The sequence below is a fragment of the Perna viridis genome, chromosome 4, assembly GCF_037379345.1.
Source record: "Perna viridis isolate PV_CMFRI_1.1 ecotype Kerala chromosome 4, ASM3737934v1, whole genome shotgun sequence".
Lineage (NCBI taxonomy): Eukaryota > Metazoa > Mollusca > Bivalvia > Mytilida > Mytilidae > Perna > Perna viridis.
The window spans coordinates 21,386,921-21,406,297 of record NC_142448.1 but is presented as its reverse complement, the minus strand read 5'-3'; the positions used below and the strand labels follow the sequence as shown (position 1 = coordinate 21,406,297).

The following is a 19,377-nucleotide window of genomic DNA, read 5'->3' as shown; positions in this document are numbered from 1 at the left end:
ACGTCGTTTGACAATCGGATAACCTCGCGCAAAATCATTCACATTTTCTCGACTTTGCAAATTCTTGCATTTTCTGAGAGGGCTGGCTGCAGCATCTAGGGTATATTTCGAACGTCAGACGCTGTTTCGGAGCTTGAAAAGAGGCAATATGAATCTGCTGCAGGATTTGACCAGAAACACACAAAGATTTCATAAGGTCGAGAAATGAACCCTTACTATTTTGTGAAGTATATTAAAGAAGATTTGGGAATAAAAATACACTGACCTTCTGGAAAAACGATCCAAATGTTAAATCACTTCTGTGACAATTGCAGAGGTATAATGTTCTTCTCAGTCACCATGAAAGTTCAGACCCAGACGTTTACTGTTACATAGAAATGAATGGAATTCATTCATCTATATTAGTAGCATAAAAAGTTGGGCCTTTAGGAAATCCTTAGTCAATAGAGACATTCCAGATAAACTTATCTCAAGCATGAAAGTGTCATATATTCTGATTAATATTGTCAGAAGAATATAAGTCAAAGGCAGAGGTCAAAAAAGGATCCGGTATATACCGTTCCTCTCCTTTTCATCGCATGCATGTACTGGAAAATTAAAGCACCACCTAAAACCAAATAGACAGAAAGCAGCTGTACTAAGGCATAAATACAGACAAATTTAGGCTTTGTGGTTGATACTGCACTCCTATGTATCTAAACCGCGTCGAGCTTTGCAAAATCAAACGAAATAACAAGAATCTTCAGGAACAGAAATAGGTCTAAAAGGGAAAGTTGTCAAACTTTGATAATGAAAATAACACCATAATAGATGACCAAATTATCTTACAAGGAACAAACTCTGTAGACGTTGACTATTAGGAAAGTACGATCAATACTGATTGAGACTATGAAGAATATATGCATGCTTTTTAAAATCCATCACAGCGTATCCTGCTGTTACCTTTGTTGTTGTTCAGGTTACCGAAAAAAATATTGCAGTTGGCAGAAATAAGTTCCAATATAATAAAAATGGTGAGAGTGAATTCGGTTATTAGGGTCCTATTTCATTTCCCAAAATGAAGTTAATACATTAGACCTAATGATAACATAAATTAAATGATATAGAATTTGTTAGTTACAGGTTTACAGGAAAAAGAACGCAAAAAATACGCTAGCGTATAACCGAAGTCTGAAACAGTAAATACCTTCAGAGGTCACCATTATATCAACAGGCCTAGGTGTGAACACATCTTTAGGCAAGGCTCAAGAATATTATGAAAATTCGTGTTGGTCCTCAGAGACTTCTGTAACTATGTGTCTTCGTCCTAAAGACTATTCTTTCTCTCCCATCTCATTCTCCATTGCTCTTTTCCTTGTCTTAATTCTTTTACTACTATTCCTATTGGTGTCAAGCGCAATGCTACACTTGTGGTTTGAGGACAATCAGTCCAAATTTTTTAACAACAAAAGTTAATAGAAAAAACAACAAACATCACCTTATAATTTTCGAATTTTTATTGTTTTTTATTAGATTCCTCATGAAAATGCATGCCCTTTTTAAGCTTGTATGGTAATCGAATAATAAAAGCCTCGGTGGGCCACGCCCCAAAAACCCTTTTTCAATTGAAATATTTTTTTTTTAATTAGATTCCTTATGTTACTTCTTGTATAAACTTCAATAAAATTCAGATTTCTCTTGAGGTTTTCAAGATAAAGCAGAATTTTTTTCAGCTTTAAATTGAATATCAAGTTTTTACTAATATTGTGTCCAAACATTTGTTGTTTCCATAATGAACTGTAAGTCCGTATGTTTAGATGTATCGAAAAAAATATTATGTCCAAACACCCCCTTGTAAATAAAATTCTATATGTTGCGGTCGTATCATGTTGCGCTACGCGAAGCTCTTTTTTTATAGCAGTACATAGGCATGTTGGCTCCTTTTCTCTGCAATGAAACATAAATAAAACCATTAAACATTAAAAATCATTTCTTTGTTATACAGAAAACTTAATTTAAAGCGATGGACAACGCCACATAGAGATTTCTATCAAGTTTGATTGATGGCTAGATTAAACTTCAATTTAAAGATTTTAATATTCATAAATTCGAGTTAACAGAGTATATAAACATCAGCTGTGATAGGATCAAAATTTAATTCACAGTCAGATAACCGATATTATGGTTAATGACAATAGATTTGTGGGTGGCTTAATAGTATTTCTGTTAAGTATTTCGTGATTTATTACATCGATGTATATCATTTCTGCCATATAAATATACGTTTTCCTAATGTAACGATTAACTGTGTTGTGAGACGCTTATAATGTTGCTATAAATCATTGACGGTGCGGGTAGAAGGTTGATCTCTGAGCTAAACACGATCTCCGAGACGTCTCCTACCACCTGACATCGGTAAATTAGTACGAACTGACAGGTTACATTAACTCCTAATCACATTCTGTGTAAACATGATGACAGTGCTTGTTCTCTGGCACCGGTACTAATTAAGTTAACTAGGATTTAATAAACTAAATCTTTACTGACCAGCTGGGGCTAAGAATGTGGACGTACTTTGTTCCCGATGAAATTATTTATATTTTTCTTTTTCGTTTTTAAGCATATATGAATATTGAGTAAGTTTTACTATGGATAAAGAAATGTTAGGATGTCATAAAAAAAAATACATCCCATACTCTTCCACGGAGTAAAATCAAAATAAATTGTTTCGAAAATATATGTATGCATTAAACCAAAGCGAAACATAACTTTCCACTAACTTTAAATCACAATCATTTGAACTAGATTCAAATTAATTAATTCGGGGAGTATTTATATGTCCTTTACTGTTTACAATAATAAAACATAAATTCTAGTTATTTCATAATTCATTTCCCTTTTCATGTGTACTTACAGAGTTGCCACTCTCCAATATTTCAACTGTCGTATTTTATTATTTTTCTTTGGTGAATGATCAATTAATGTGCATGTAAGATATCAATACAAACTAAATTTTGAAAATTAAAAGAAAACTAATGGCATTACTTCTCGATACTGTTATTTAATCGTACTAGACAGGTCTACAGATTTGCGTTCCATTCAAAATGTAAATATAAAGGTACTTCAAGTTGGCCATACTTTAAATGTAGCGTGACAAGTTGTAAAATTTATAAAACTTCGTAAAATATACCACTTAGAATTTATATCGCTAAAAATTAATATGTTGTAAATAAATGGAATATATTAGAATTTAAAGTTTTTATACCTTGTTATTAGTGATTGTTTCCCGGGATTGTCTGTACTTGCACGCAGACGCACAGTGTGTGTTTTACATTTAGAAATTTCGCATATTCCCGTTGTTCGGAACAAGTCAAATAAGTTTTGAGTACAATAAGCCAAAAGGACTATTTTTGTGGTTCTTAGCTCGTAATGGATAAAAAATTTCAATTGCATGATGATATGATCGTTATTACAAGACATACAAAAGCGTTTGAGGGTTCAAGGTGTGTAATAACTCTTCATTGGAGTTATTGTCCTTCAAATGTCAAAATGACAAATTTTGTGCTTTTCAGCTCAAAGGTTGAAAACCATACAGACAGAAATAAATATACCATTGATGAAATTATTCTCATGACAAAAATATACTTGACCTATTGTCTTTGAAAGGCGAAAACGTGTTTCTCTTACCTGATGAGCAAACCAGGCAATCTAGAGTCTCTACTTGCATTATGAAAGGTCTGATGGAGGAGGCATTGTTACAAGTTAGCAGCTGATAAACAGAAAACAGCATCCATTATTGATATGGAAACGCTATCTGACAAGTGTCTTTTATTTCCAACAATAAATAAAACACGTGTAATAAGCACAATTATTGGTGCCATGATATTTAAAAAATACATGCTTTAAGATGCAACTTTTCTGTTCGCCCTTGAAACTCAACCCTATGAAGATCTTTCGTTTTGTGTTACACTCAAACCTTTGACTACTAACTGAACTACATTGCATCGAGAAGCCGGTCAATGTTTTTTTTCGTAAAGGTGTATTTTTCCTGCAGTTAATCGGCATTCCAATGGGTACTAATTGATGCACACACAAAAACAATAAATCCATATAACCATTAGGAAGAGTATATCAGTTTAACACTAGTCATCGTATTAAAATGTGTGGTCGTCATAAAAATGAAAATGCATGGTCGTCATAATAAATTCGTAAATCTCAATTGTATACCCATTCCCTCTTCTTGTTTAACACCGAATATGACATACGCAACACACTGTGGATAAAACGTGGTTTTAAAATATGAAAAAAATGGTTAGTTTGTTATTTCTGTCTCTAAAGGAGTGTAATTTGATGTTTATGCATGTCTTCATCTTTTGAACTATTGGTGTGAAATATTGTACATGTACTTACCAATATCTGTGCGTGATCTACATAATACAAGTACTATGAAATGTTAGAGACGAAATACCATACTACATTATACATAAAAATTCTTAAATCAAAAGCAGAGAGTGCTTAGCCTAAAAGTGTCCCAGTCACTCATTTACTTCTATTTTACTGTGTGCCTGTTTTCAGTTTTAGAACGATACAAACCGAAAACATGTAACTTGTAATGAAAAAGTACAGCATTTAAAAGTATGTTACCAAAGTTTAAAATATTAGATCGAATGAAAAAAAATCAACGGATGATTATTGTCGCGTAAGAGTCAAAGCGAACGGGAACATAATATGACATTAAAATCAAGGGTTTTCAATAGTATAGTTTGATTTAGTACAAAGATAGTATAAAGATTCGAAATTATCATAAGTCAATTATAAGGGTATCTTCGAAGGCAATTACGTATTTTCCCATAAAGCCAAAGAGAAAATACGCAATTACGATTTTTAAATGTGTAAATATTCTAAACCTAGCATGTGCATAATAAATCTGTTGTACAATGCGGTGATATCATATTCGTGATTTAAAAGGTCTAGATTTAATTAGATTAATGATGAACATATTAACTCATACACCTAACAAAGCAAAATATGAACATTTAAATTCTTTGTTGTAATAACAGCCAAGTTAATATCATTAGCGTGGTTTGAATTTCTTTTTGTCAGTCAACTAAAATATGCACAGATTTTCTATGTATTTCAATACATATCTTTGACCTCGTTTGTGGGTCAAAAATCAAAGCGAGGCCATATTCAAATGTGGTAACCGGAAGACAATGGCAACAACACCTCGTTGACAGATCACATGACTTACTTGATCTACCGTAGTTCAAATATCTTGTCTTATTGTGTAAGTGGTATTTTATGAGTGATTTTATCTGATTAAAATCTAGTTATTTATGCTTGTCTGTCTTCTTGTCTTGTGTTAAAATGATCTATATGACAGCTCAATAATGACGACTATGCATTTGACGAGCTAACTGCTAAAAAGATAAACACCCATTAAAACTCCCCTGGAGGGTTTTATCGACGATAGTTGACCATATGTTTTTGTTTTAAAAGAAATATGACCACTGTATTCGGATAAAACAAACGGGTTAAAGTATATTTTTGTACACAAGTGATATATTAACGCATAACCAAGGGACAGCTATCATGTTAACAATAATGTGCTTGACAAAGTTAGTAAATCAATAACTTTATCGGTTATCAAACAGCTTGTCATTCAATACATTTGTAAGAAATTAATATGACTAAAATATGTTGAAAATTTTCCAAAATTCTTTGTAGAAGAAGCATCTTTGTAATAAATCATGGTGTGTACTTTAAAATATACGTATTTCATCAATTGTTTGTACTAAAAGAAAATCTATTGTTAAATATGTTTATTATTAGTCTTTTGAAAGATTATTAAAATAATTACAACTAATTGTGTTCTCTGATATAAAAGTCAGATATATGTCTTTAATTTTCTTAACACAGTTTCATTAAACTTAAAGAGTAATCAAGGGAACCAAGGTTATAGCGGTAATCAAAAGAATGTAATTCAGGGATAAAGACCCGACATGGAAAACAGACATACACAACAAAGAACATAAAGTAACTAAAATCATACATACAAAGTAACAAAAGCAAATGAGCAACTCGGACTCCACTAAAAACTGGGAGCATGGACCAGGTGGGCCGGTGGGGTAAGCGTCCTCTGCTTTTCTAGAAACATCCGCCGAGTTGCTCATAAAAAGTCAAGTCCGGGGTAGACAAACGAGGAAAGGAAAACTATGACCCGTTGAATAAATCAGTTTTCATGGTGCAGATGGATACACCATAACGATCCACGAGTTCATGATGACGACCATAAAACAAGAATAGAAGTATACAGTGTTGAAAAATCATAGGTTTTAATGCTATTATATTCAGATAACAGTCTTGAACTACTTGTTTCCAAAAGATCTTTCGAATTTTTCAGGATTCACATTAAATTAATACCACTACGGGAGTAACAAGTGTGTGGTAGGGCTGCAGACCCTCTTTGACAGTTGTGAGTATAGAAGTTAAAAGTTTTGAAAGAGGTGTGGTGGTACATTTTGCAGATCCAGCTATGAAACGTTGTTTGTATGGACTCTTGTGGAGTTTAGGAATCCAGTACATAGATGGTAAATTACAATCCTTGGTAGAGAGACCAAAAAAGAATAGCACAGATTTATGGTTTTCCACAATCTCTTCTTTGGAGAGTGTGGTAGCAGTATAGGTCTTATCACTGCTATTATTTTCTACATCTACCTCTGATAATAAATATTGGATGTAAAACGTTTTGCAGACAAAAAACAATGTTGTTTTGGGCTTTTGACCAGAAGGACCATATGTGAATGAAGAGGTTCTGCAAGAACAGTCAAGTGGTTTAGCCTTGAAGTCCTCAATCCCGAGGTTCTGCAATAGCCTTTAATAATTGAAAATTTTGGATGCAATGGGTGAAGTATAGGAATATGAGATAATTGGTATGGATTTGTCTTTGAAATATGGGGGAATTTTGTTGGTAACGTTTTTGTGATGAAGGATGTTAACCAAATTAATTGCATCTATACCTTTGTTGACAAACGGTAGTGGAAGAAATGATTGTTTTTCTTCATCTTGACTTTTCACACAAACTGGTTTAAAGAGTCTGTGGAAACCAATATCCAAAATGATGGCAACAAGTCTGTATAATGATGGGGTGGGGTCAGAAACAGGAGTGTCAAGACTTGTTTTGTAAAGGGAGTGTAATAGAGTGAGAGGTATAGAATAAAGTTTGGTTCTAATGTGATGAAGTCCAAGAGTGAACTTAGGTGACGTATATTGGCGATGGCCATGACTCCTTTCCCGTCTTGGATTTTTGTCAAATAAATTCATTACATTTATGCTATTGTTATATTGGCTTGAAAGGTTTCCTATACTTTTGATGTTGTCATTGCATCCGCAAGGTATTGCATACCTAGTCTGCGTATTATCCAGTACTCCTCTCTTTCCCTACGATAGTTTTTACGTAGAACGGGACTGTTCGTAGGATGGCAAATTTTTTCTAAAATACGAACTTTCATGGAGAGGATTGAATGATCTTGTTGAATAAAATGTTGATAAACTGTCGGGAATTTGGTGGTGTTAATTCCCGAACGATGACCGCACATTCTTTTGTTTAATCGTTCTTGCGTTTCTCCGACATATACTAAACCACATAAATTGCATTCTAATCCATATATTAAGTTTGTTGATTTGCAACCTAAGTCATCGCGACTTCTTGTATGGAAGGTTTTGTTTGTAAGGGAACTGGAGAAGTAAGGGTCGGTTATGAGAATGTTGCATGTTTTGCAATTTTTAATACCACATTTTGATATGGTACAATGTGGTTCGTCATCGTTGTAGTCAAATATATCATTTAAAGTGATGGAACATGGTTTGATAATTTTGAAATAGTCAGAATTTTTGTACTGGAATAGATGGTCTGCAGACTGAACATGTGATTGGGTACTTTTAGTTAAAAGGCTGCTACAGTGTTGACATTGAACCCGCTTCGTATAAGCTTTTCCAAAACCAAAACCATACGACTCTATTATAACATAATGCGTGTCTGGTCTATATCATTGTGAGGTCGTAATATTGAACTGGCCTGACCTCAATTCTGACATTTCTCTGGCTTCAACTCTTAAATGACCTGGTCTGAAAATGTTAACTGTTTACTTTTTTTATCAATAAAATTGTTTATTATCATTGACAAAGTTTTAATTATTTCAAATAATTTATTTTAGCTGAACCTCATGACAATTTGTTGCATTTTTATGTACAAAATTATGCCAGAGCAAAGCTTGTGACTTGTGTTCAGTTTAAGCATGCATGCATTTACTTATATTTCCATAGCATATAGAAACTGATACTTGAAGCCAAATTTTAGAGTAGATTAATATCAATCAATTTTAACTTTGATGTCATGGATTTCTTTTAAATGCTAAATGTTCGTTGATATGTCATAATTATGTTGCTGAAGTTCGTTCTCCAACAAACTACTTGGAACATTCAAACAGTTACTTGTGGTTTATTGAAAGTAAAACTTAGCCTCTATGCAACCTTTACAAGTATAATCCCAAATAGTAAAAAAAATAGTTGGAAATTGTCAGGTGAAATTCTACCAAACACTTGTTCAATCTATTAAAACGATTTTAATTACAATGTAGTATTTTTGTTTGATAAATCATGTCCTATACACATGTTAAAATTGGCAAAGAAAAATAATAAGGAATTTTATCATTAATAACACTCAAACTGTCATTTTAAAGGAGTTTCTCTGCTATTTTATTAGCTATATTTAGTGAAGCTGATTGATGTTCTGCACAAAGCTTTATTAGCAAACAATTAGTGTGTACGGGCAATATGTCTTACAAGACAAGTTGATGTATTGGTAAGGGAATAACATTCATAGTCACTTACATCTAGGCTCTTCTGATCATCACTGTACACAAAGGATGTTTTATGCTTAAAGTACATTATGTATACTGGTTTGAACCAGGTATCAAAACAATAGTGCATCAGATCCAACGGACAACTTAACATAACCTATAAAGCCCACTCCCTCGTGAACTATATCTGATGTAACTTTTAAATATTTTACTCCCAACTTTTTTCAAGCGTGTTCAACATGTATGCGGTTAAAAATCGATGTACTAATCAACGGGAATTTCAAATCTCCCGTTTCATCCGTTTATAAGTTTCTGTAATGCCAACTTTTTAGCAGATCTTGAAGAACATGACTCGATCAAATCCAATCGACACATTTTGGTTTGAGTGAGAGCAGTAAGATCCGGAACTAACCGTTATTTCTATGTGGTTATTCCTACATGACATGGCTTTCATCCTATAGTAGTTGTTATATTAATGGTTTTATATAAAAAAAAACTTGGAAGGGAATCTAAACTATACAATGTAATCCCATCTATATAAAGGCACATCGCTTTCAAACGACAAGATCATAGGCAATCAGAAACGGCACTCTAGTGTTGCTTTGTACGGTGTTTCTACAAAAGACTGGATACCTAAACTTCATTAATGTCTATGCAATTTGCATTCAATTGCTTGGTCAGCCGATTGCAATGCCAAATTCCCTTCTAAGTTGTTTATTTCTATCAAAATAACAGTGAAAAATGGCATCAAATCATAAAAATATAATGCATTGTAATTGCTATACCAGAAGTGGCATTAATCAGATGTCGATTAAATTACAACGAAAGTTAGACTAAATCTCTCTTTCACTATATGTAGTAGTATAAAACTGTAGTTTGTCATTATTCTACTGAATCACTGATAAACTGGAAGTCGTCAAACTTTTGCACATCTGAGTACACGCATGTTAGAACTAGACTCATTATTGGATCCTTTTTGTTCGTTTATTTCATTTTCTTTAAAATTCTAGCGGGTTTTCATTTCTATTTTACATACATTCAATATCGATTGATTTACTTAGTAGTTTTTCCGTTTTTCTCCGTTTTTCTCAATTTTTGATTCGAACTTCCATGCTTTTTGTAGAATCAAGTATAGTTGTACATTTCAATTTTAGATGTATTTACCGACATGCGGCTAACAGCTATCTTATACGTTTCAACCATTAATCTTTCAACCAAGCTTTTTATTCCGTTTTGTCAACTTTTCTTTCAACTGTGACTTCTCATCAGCACCTGCGTATGCATACTTAAGCCAGAGCTTGTTGTAACTACGTAGACCTTTTGTAGACTACTTACAGTTAGGCTTCTGGAACAGGGTTAAGTTACAACAAGATTGAAGTCATCACTACAGAAGTATTATGGTCGTCATTATGAACACGTGGATCGTTACGGTGTATCCATCTGCACCATGAAAACTGATTTATTCAACGTGTGATTATTTTCTTTTCCTCTTTCGTCCACCTTGGACTTGACTTTTTATTAGCAACTCGGCGGGTCTTTCTAGAAAAGCAGAGGACGTTTACTCTACCGGCCCACCTGGTCCATGCTCCCAGTTTTTAGTGTAGTCCGAGTTGCTCATTTACTTTTGTAACTTCGTATGTATTATTTTGGTTATTTTATGTTCTTTGTTGTGTGTGTCTGTTTTTCATGCCTGGTCTTTACCCCTGGATTACATTATTTTGATTTCCACTGGATTCGTGGTTCCTTTGATTACTCTTCCATTCAGTGATATTACCGACTTCCTAATAAGTCAAAGCTGGAAGATCAAAGCTTAAACTACAAAACTATTACCAGAAAGTACAAAATCAAACGTCCTAAAAAAACGTTTTTGTTATTGATCGGATATCTTGAAGTGGCAATAAAACTTATTAAGAAATGCAAAAAACAATAATTACGGCTGCTAATTTCGACTTTTTTATCCGATTTTTTTTCTTGAGGAAATTTTACCATCCTTGTAAAAGAAAACAAAATAACGGTCACGATGATATAGAAAAACTAAAGCATTGACAACAGTACGACACTTTGCTCTTACTTGAAATAATGACATCGACAACGTTTTCTCCATTTAGCAATCTGATCGGTCATATTGCCTTGCTTATTGTGTAACTCTTTATTAACTTGCTGTCAACTACATTATAGAAGCGGTTTCTTCGAAATGTTGAATCACCATGTTAAAACAATTAACCGTAATGGAAGTGGGAGATTAAGTATGCTATAAAACAAGATTAGAACCATCATTTTCATCTGAAAAACAGGACCATTGCGGTTGATTCTAAATTTACGATTTTTGCCTTTGCTATTGCCATTTGTTATATGGCTTTTCTTTTTTTACTAATGCCTGGAGTTGTTACCTATCAGTTCGTTATTAACTTGTATTCATTAACGAATGGCCGTTATCATTGACATATCTATATTGTTACGAGTCAGTAGTGCTGTTCATTTCTATTCATGATCCTGTTTTTCAGCATGCACTGTAGATAATAAGAATTTTGTATATGTAGACATACCAAATGTTTCGTATCATGAGAATAAAGAGGTACTTTCCCCTCTGATGTCGTGCCATTCGTTTGCATATAGATATTATATTGTACAACAGAGACTTGGCTTATCATTCAGTGTACGGAGGAACACGGTCTGATTTATATTCTTAACGTATCCTAATTTATCTCAAACTTTTATTGGCTAATGAATCACCATGATGGATAAAGTATTCCACCGGGACTATCTACCGTACATGCACCTGATCTCCAAATCATGATGTATCTGTGCTGCAGTCAGAAGGGAATATCTATTTCTAATGTTTTGAAATAATGCATTAATACTGTACTATCTAAAACCCATAATTCATTTTTATTTCTTAATGACATTGTATGTTTTGTGTTATTTTAGACCTGTATAAATCATTTATGTACTATGTTCAGATGATTATTGGGTAATTACAAAGATATATCAAAATTTATAATTTTACTGCTTTGATAATAATCATACTAACGTCACTCTTGGGCTATTTATCATCATAAGAAATTCTATATGCAGATAAAAATCATTCAAAAACTTTAACAAGTTCAAAGTACAATATAAGTCATCATGTTTTAGTTCCAATTGAGATAGATAAAATACCATGTACACGGGAAGATATCGAATCACTGATTTTCAAATTGCATTGATGGTGTCCGCTTTGTATTAAACGCCTTAATTAGTTAAGACTGATTTACATCCGATTAAGTCAGTCCTCATAACATAAAATATCATCAGTTATTTATATAAAAAAAGAAAAAGTCAAAATCTTGATATGCTCTCTCTAATTTCTCACCGGAGAATAGTTTGAAAATGTCCATTACAACGATGCTGTAATACATCTCTCACCATGTATTACATATAGTAACCAGATTCTATCTCTCTAAAATGAATCTCTAATATTAATTCACTTTTGGCGACACAGCGTCCAATATACATTAAAATATAATCTCATATTTCTAATGGCGAGGAAATAGCTGCTTATTTACTTGGCCTCCATGACAAGCATGTTGAAGAATTGCTGGTATATATAATGATTTCTTTTATGTCAATCCGTCATTTTTGCGCCATGTTTTTATATATCATCACCGCTGTGGGTGCCCCTGTTATCAAGAGTTATGATCCAATATAATATGATGGTAGCAGCTGATACGACAATACAAATGACATCCAATCTGATTTAATCAAACTCTGAAATCTTCCATAACTCATCTCCAAACTAAAAATGCTTTGATCTACAGTCCAACAAGTCGTGCTGAATTAGAATTATGACATAAATTATATAATAAGTCAAAAAGAATAGGGGAATCAGTCATAGTTATTAAATTTGCAATCATTGTCATAATTTTAATATGTCATATCATTTTTCTAATTATAAGACCGTTTATCTTTGATAAAATCACATTAGTTGACAAAGAGATGCATGGTTTATGACAAGCATTGTATTTCTTCTATGTGAAGATCCGCTGTTATGGGCTTATCCGATCTCCGTGGGTGTGGAATTTACTTCAATAACACAACATTATTACTGTTGTTTATCGTTATACAAATTATTATTTCCACTTACTGATATTGGATTTATCTTATGTCACCAATATATTTCATTAAACGTACAGTATGGAATAATGGCTTTCCAGTCCAGCTGATATTTCTATACCCTCTTAATTATTTTCTTACTTATGTCACTTACAATACTATCACATTTTTGCAGTGAAAAATTGTTTTAGTTTTCAACATTTATGATATCATTAGAAGCGACTTGAATTTCCTACGAACAAGTGCTATACAGCTGATATCTGATTATTTAAACAGTTCGAAAAGTTTCTCAACATCATATCAATTCTAACAGGCTTTAGTCTGTTAAACTTGGCGGTGAATTTTGTTTCAATCATCGGTAAAAAGTTTTGAATGTTGTTCTTATTTCTTTTTATTTTACTTTATTTACTGTAATAAAGACTTTGCCAATTTATGATTTTCATTGACTAGTCACATGCTTTTCTTATATATATATATATATATATATATATATATATATATATATATATATATATATATATATATATATATATATATATATATATATATATATATATATAGAAAGGTCTGAAAAATTCCAAACGATGTTAGAACTGTCAAATTTGCATCGCAAACTAAGTGTAAGGTGATTGAGAGCCAATGGACAAAGACAAGCCAGAAAAACAGAAAAAAGACACAAAGAACAATAGCCATAATAAAGGATTCGACAGAAACAGAGAAAAATAAATGAGCACACCGATTTCACGAAAACTTGGAAGACGGACTGTAAATCTAAACTTCATAATACTGCTGTACATGTATGAACACAAATGATATCAAAGCGCTAACATTTTCACACCTTTTTAGATAGTTCATACTTGTTAAAAGTTGCTATATTGACAGTAAAAACAAGTCTTTAAGACACTATCTATTTACAAACCAGACAGTTCCTATGATATGGATGGCACATGAGAAATTTGTTTTATCCCACTGATTTCTTTGTTCCGATGTAATATTTATATCATGTGTATGTCAAATAGTAAGATTTTTTTAATCGACAATGGATGGCTTAGAAAATTATTTTAAAAATCCCGAAAAAGCAACCAAATTTTGCACAACATAAAAGAGTTATCTCCCTTTTTCAATGATCTATGCAGGTAATTTCTCTTCAATCGGAGCACTTAATCAAAAACCAACATTCAACTTTGAGAAAGGATACATTAGTGATATTAAATAGGTGAATATTTTTTTTTAAAAAACAAAATTTGTCAAGTGCCACCCACTGCCTGGTTTTTCCTTGGACGCCCTCTTAGAACTTAAACTGCCCCGTGTAGGTGCGGGTGTTAAAAGAATAGGCCTGCAGCAGCGCTAAGCTTGTCGTATAAGGCGACTAAATAGTGCTCAGAACCCTAGCCGGGGGCTAGGGCGCTCTGCCCACAGAGCAACTGGGATGTGTGCCCCAGGTGGTGGAATGGGGTACCCCTGGCGTGTTACATGCTGGGGTTGTCGGGCTATAATACGGAAAACCTGACCGCAAACCAAAGTGGTGCACCGTGTTGGGAAAGATGCCACGTTCCTCGCACGTTAAAGAACCCTACTGTGGTATTCTCCAGGAGTAGGAACCATAGGGCTCCGCCACAGGAGGCTGAATTGCCCGACCCTACCCACCTCTCCCCATTTCCAGTGGCAATCAAAATTTGTCGTCCCCATTATCCTTGTGTCCCATCCCTTTTTTCATTTCATCATCATTTCATGTTCATTTTATCATCCATTTCATGTTCATAGTCTGAATATAGCTGAAATATTGCTGCTCGGACGTTAAACCCCAACAAACAAACAAACAAACAAACAAAGAACTTAAACTAAAATATAAGTACATGTGGTATCCATCAATATGAGTTACAGCGAACTTTCCAATCATATTTTAGATTTTTATACATGTTAATATAACATCTTGTCTTAAGGAACCCATAGTATGTAGAAAATTAATTAAATGTTATTTTTAATTGACATCTAAATCTGATTATAATTTTGTGATTGATATTATCTTGAGACAGGAGTTAATAAAACTGCTCAATCTGACTCGGCACTGACACATGATTTAACATGAACTAGTCGGCTGAACAATATTGGAGATGACCCTTTACGATCTCAGTGTTCCTAGCTCTATTTGTCTAATACGAATAAACAATTGAAAATACCAACAACTTCACAATCCGTCAAACGATTCAATAATTGCAAGAAATTAGCTAAATAGTTCGATATTATCTGAAGAAACCTCATTTATTCTTTCCAGTTGGAAACTCAGGGAGATCAGAGCTTTGACCTCTTCTTTGAAGAGTACTGCATAATCAGTTTGTCAATCGTGAAACATTGTTAAAAAAGATTTGCCATGATACATATGATCATTATCAACTCAAATCACAATTCAAATACCAGTGTTAATTTAGTTGTAAAAAATGCCACTGTTAATATATATGGTCAACTGAGAAGTCACAATCAGAAAAGTAGACAATTGGTAGAGTGAGGAATAACGAATTTTTATAACTAGAGTACATTATATTTGAACCTAACATGTATATAGACAAATGGTTTGTGGTGAAACGTGGTCGATGTCCCTGTATTTGTTGGCAATTTCACTTCTTACCTTTTACCTGTTAGTTTTGGTGGTCATGGTACAGCAGGTCACGGCTAGGTTCACAAACTTTCACTGTACAACATCTTATATAGCTTCTAGTAATCACTACAAAAATATGGTCGTCAATAAGAACTCGTAGATGGTTATGATGTATTCATCTGCACCTTGAGAACAATTTGTTCATCTTGGTATAGTTTTCCTTTGCTCTTTCGTTTTCCTCGGACGTGATATTTTATGAGCGGCGTTTCTGGAGAAGAAGAGGACGCTTACCCTGTCGGTGCACCTTGTCCATGCTTCCAGTTTTAGTGAAGTCCGTGTTGCTCATTTACGTTTGATTCATTTTGCGTGTATTTTAGTTATTTCATGCTCTTTGTCATTTGGGTCTATTTTCCCTGTCTAGTCTTTATCCTTGGAATACATTCTTTTCATTTCCGCTCGAATCCTGGTTTCTGATTTCTCTTCCTGTCATCTAGAGAGTGACCGTAATAGGACAGGTACAATCAATGCATATGTGTTTTCTTTTTCTTAAAGTACTGGGGACTTAAACTTTCTTGGTGTTGTTTTTTTTTAAGACAAACAGATATTAGTATATTCAAGATAATATTACAGCATACTTATTCTGAAGTTCAATGAAACAAAATGATGGCTTTCTTTGTCACCACTGGAATAAGAATTAAGTGTAGAAAGAAATTACATGTATATAATTTATATTCCTTCTCATGTCAATATAAATACTTCGACTAAATTTAAACTACAGAAATCCTAAAACAAATTGATTCGATACCAATTACTAGACGTCAACTTGCATTTATTTTATTCAAGTAGTAGCACTAAAGATGAAATAAAATACAAGATTCTCTGTGAGTGTTTCTAAAAAGACTGAGCACACTTACCCTTCCGGCGCACCTGGTCCATGCTTCCAGTTTTAGTGGAGTCCGAGTTTCTCATTTGCTTTTGTTTCTTTGTATGCTTCATTTCGGTAATTTCGTGATCTTTATTGTGTGTGTCTATTTTATCTGTTCAGTCTTTATCCATTGATTATATTCTTTTGATTGTTTCCATTGGTTTCTGTATCATTTAGTACTATAATTGGTGAAAACTATTCCGTCTGCCTGAAAAAGCAATTGGTTAATTACTTTCAAATAACTGAGCTAAAAGCAAGGTCTCCATAATAAATATATAGTTAACAATGTTTACACTATTGCAGAACAATATAAAGACATCATCACTGATTATTTTCAGAGGACGCTTTCTGTACCGGGGCACTTGGTCCATGCTCCCAGTTTTTAGTGGAGTCCGAGTTGCTAATTTGCTTTTGTTACTTTGTATGTATGATTTTAGTTCCTTAATGTTCTTTGTTGTGTGTGTCTGTTTTCCATGTCGGGTCTTTGTCCCTGGATTACATTCTTTAGATTACCACTATAACCTTGGTTCCCTTGATTACTCTTTCAACAGAGTTCTTTTTTAAACATATGTCGAAGGCTATAGGTATTAAACTTAAATCAATTAAATTATTCTTCATTTTGTCTCTGCCAAAAGCCCTTTTTTTATTTTTAGTATACTTTTGGATAATTTCTTAACACCTATTTACATTCATATGCAAGGGTAATAACGGATGAGAGAATCAATAAAAAATACACCGGCGGCTTTTGACACAGATGATTGATTTAATTTCTTTGCAACCCAAGATGTAGTGATATGTGGACAGTAAGATATTTTTCTATAGAAGTTAAATATCATATGCTTCTTCAGTCGGTTAAGTGATAGAAGATTTATTCTATAGAAATAATGCACAAGTATTGACATATCAATGTTTTATTTCTTTGCTGTTGAAAATGTTTTTTTTATTTAGTGGAATGCATTAGAGCATGGGGTTGATAGGTTTGATACTGTTTTCAACCCCTTACAAGAAAATGTCGCTAGCAACATGTTATTATCGCCCTGCTAAAACTCAGTTTCTACCATAATTTTATGTACAAGAAAAACGTATAGAAACAAAATTCTAAAATTTAAAATCAATAAGAGGCGTTTCTCAAGAGGAAATGAGCAATTAACAAATCCTATCTATAAGTGCTGAAGAATTTCAACAAGATTATTATAGACATACAAGATATAGACAACATATTAATCGCTCTAAGTCAACGCTGTCATTAATTACACGTCATATACAGCCATATGGTTAGTAACAGGAGAAAACGAACTTATTTTTTATAAACCATCTTACTTCATAATTAAAGAGAAGAAGCATGAAGTCAGTACTTTTTAGACTTTAACTGATGGGTACGTCGAGGATAGGTTGTCTGTCAGTAAATAAATAATAGTAAACCAGCTTACTGTTGCAACATACATCATGAAATCTTATTACACATCAAATGCTTTCCATCAGTGTCAGAAAAACATCTTCTTTGGCATTGAAAGACGTCTGATAAAATTAACAACACTACTGATGAAATATACAAACCTTTGATTGACAGTCGGCAGGATGAGAAGTTTCTGATCAAACGCCGAGACAAATACGATTTATCTGTTTTTGATCCTAAAGATGTGTATTGTGAGGCCTGTTAAGCCTCTTAGAACACTGTTTGATGTTTGTAAAGAAAATCTTGAGAGTAATTTGATTGACATCAAGCACGAACCATATGATTAACGGCATTTTTACTACGTCAACCATTCGAACATCTTATTTCTTGAAGACCTGCCATCATATTGTTCAAAGAAGACAAAGTATAATGTTTCTGTGTAATGGCTTTAAAATTTTTACCGTAGCTCTTGAATCGGCACATTGTTTACAGTGGCATATAATGTATCTGAATACTTTTAATTTCAAAACGATAAATCATTGGCATGTATGGAATTGAGTAATAAGCACTTGTAGTGGATCGGTTAAAAGATATGCACCTTTTGAATTACAAAAAAGAACGTAACGAATGCACCAGATTTGTTTGTTTGTTTGTTTGTTTGTTTGTTTGTTGGGGTTTAACGCCAGAGCAGCAATATTTCAGCTATATTCAGGCGATGAACATGAAGTGGATGATAAAATGAACATGAAATGATGATGAAATGAAAAATGGGATGGGCGCAAGGATAATGGGGTCGACAAATTTTGATTGCCACTGGAAATAGGGAGAGGTGGGTAGAGTGGCGGAGCCCCCTCCCTATGGTTCCTACTCCGGGAGAATACCACAGTAGGGTTTTTTAACGTGCGAGGAACGTGGCATCTTTCCCAACACGATGCACCACTGTGGTTTGCGGTCAGGTTTTCCGTATTATAGCCTGACAACCCCAGCATGTAACACACCAGGGGTACCCGATTCCACAACCTAAAGCACACAACCCAGTTGCTCTGTGGGCAGAGCGCCCTAGCCCCCACTGAGGTTCTGAGCACTATTTTGTCGCCTTTTACGACAAGCTTAGCGCCGCTGCCTATTCTTTCGATACCTGCACGGGTCACGAATGCACCAGAGAATCAAGCTCCTCGCAGCGGCAGACGTTCGTTTCGTCTCTTACTAACCGCTGCAGAGAGGCTTTTCGAAATTCTCAGACACTTTTTATTTATACATAGATAGATAGATATAATATATGTAATGGTAAAGAGGTGCAATTCAAATGAAGAATGGCATCCGGAATGTTTTAGTCCCATACCGTATTAGGTTCTCTCCTCAGCACCAGCTGGCTGATTTTCAAAATACCTTATTTCGCACGAACTTTAGGAACTAAAACTGGGGGAAAATGAATCGAAAATGGTGTCATTATTTTACCCTTTTTCCAGCTCCTCCATGCAATCTTTCGTCCTGTGTTAGTGCCTAAGTGACTGTTATTTTATAAAAC

At 33.8% G+C, this 19,377-nt stretch overlaps 1 long non-coding RNA gene across 1 annotated transcript; it reads right to left on the bottom strand.

Annotated features, from left to right (window-relative positions):
• Nucleotides 1-1,520: 1,520 nt before the first annotated feature.
• On the bottom strand, nt 1,521-4,554 carry LOC148619301 (uncharacterized). Its single transcript, XR_015921304.1, has 3 exons — nt 4,390-4,554; nt 3,667-3,748; nt 1,521-1,926 (listed from the first exon to the last, which is right to left on the bottom strand). It is a non-coding gene; the product is annotated as an uncharacterized LOC148619301 (long non-coding RNA).
• Between the last annotated feature and the right edge of the window lie 14,823 nt (nt 4,555-19,377).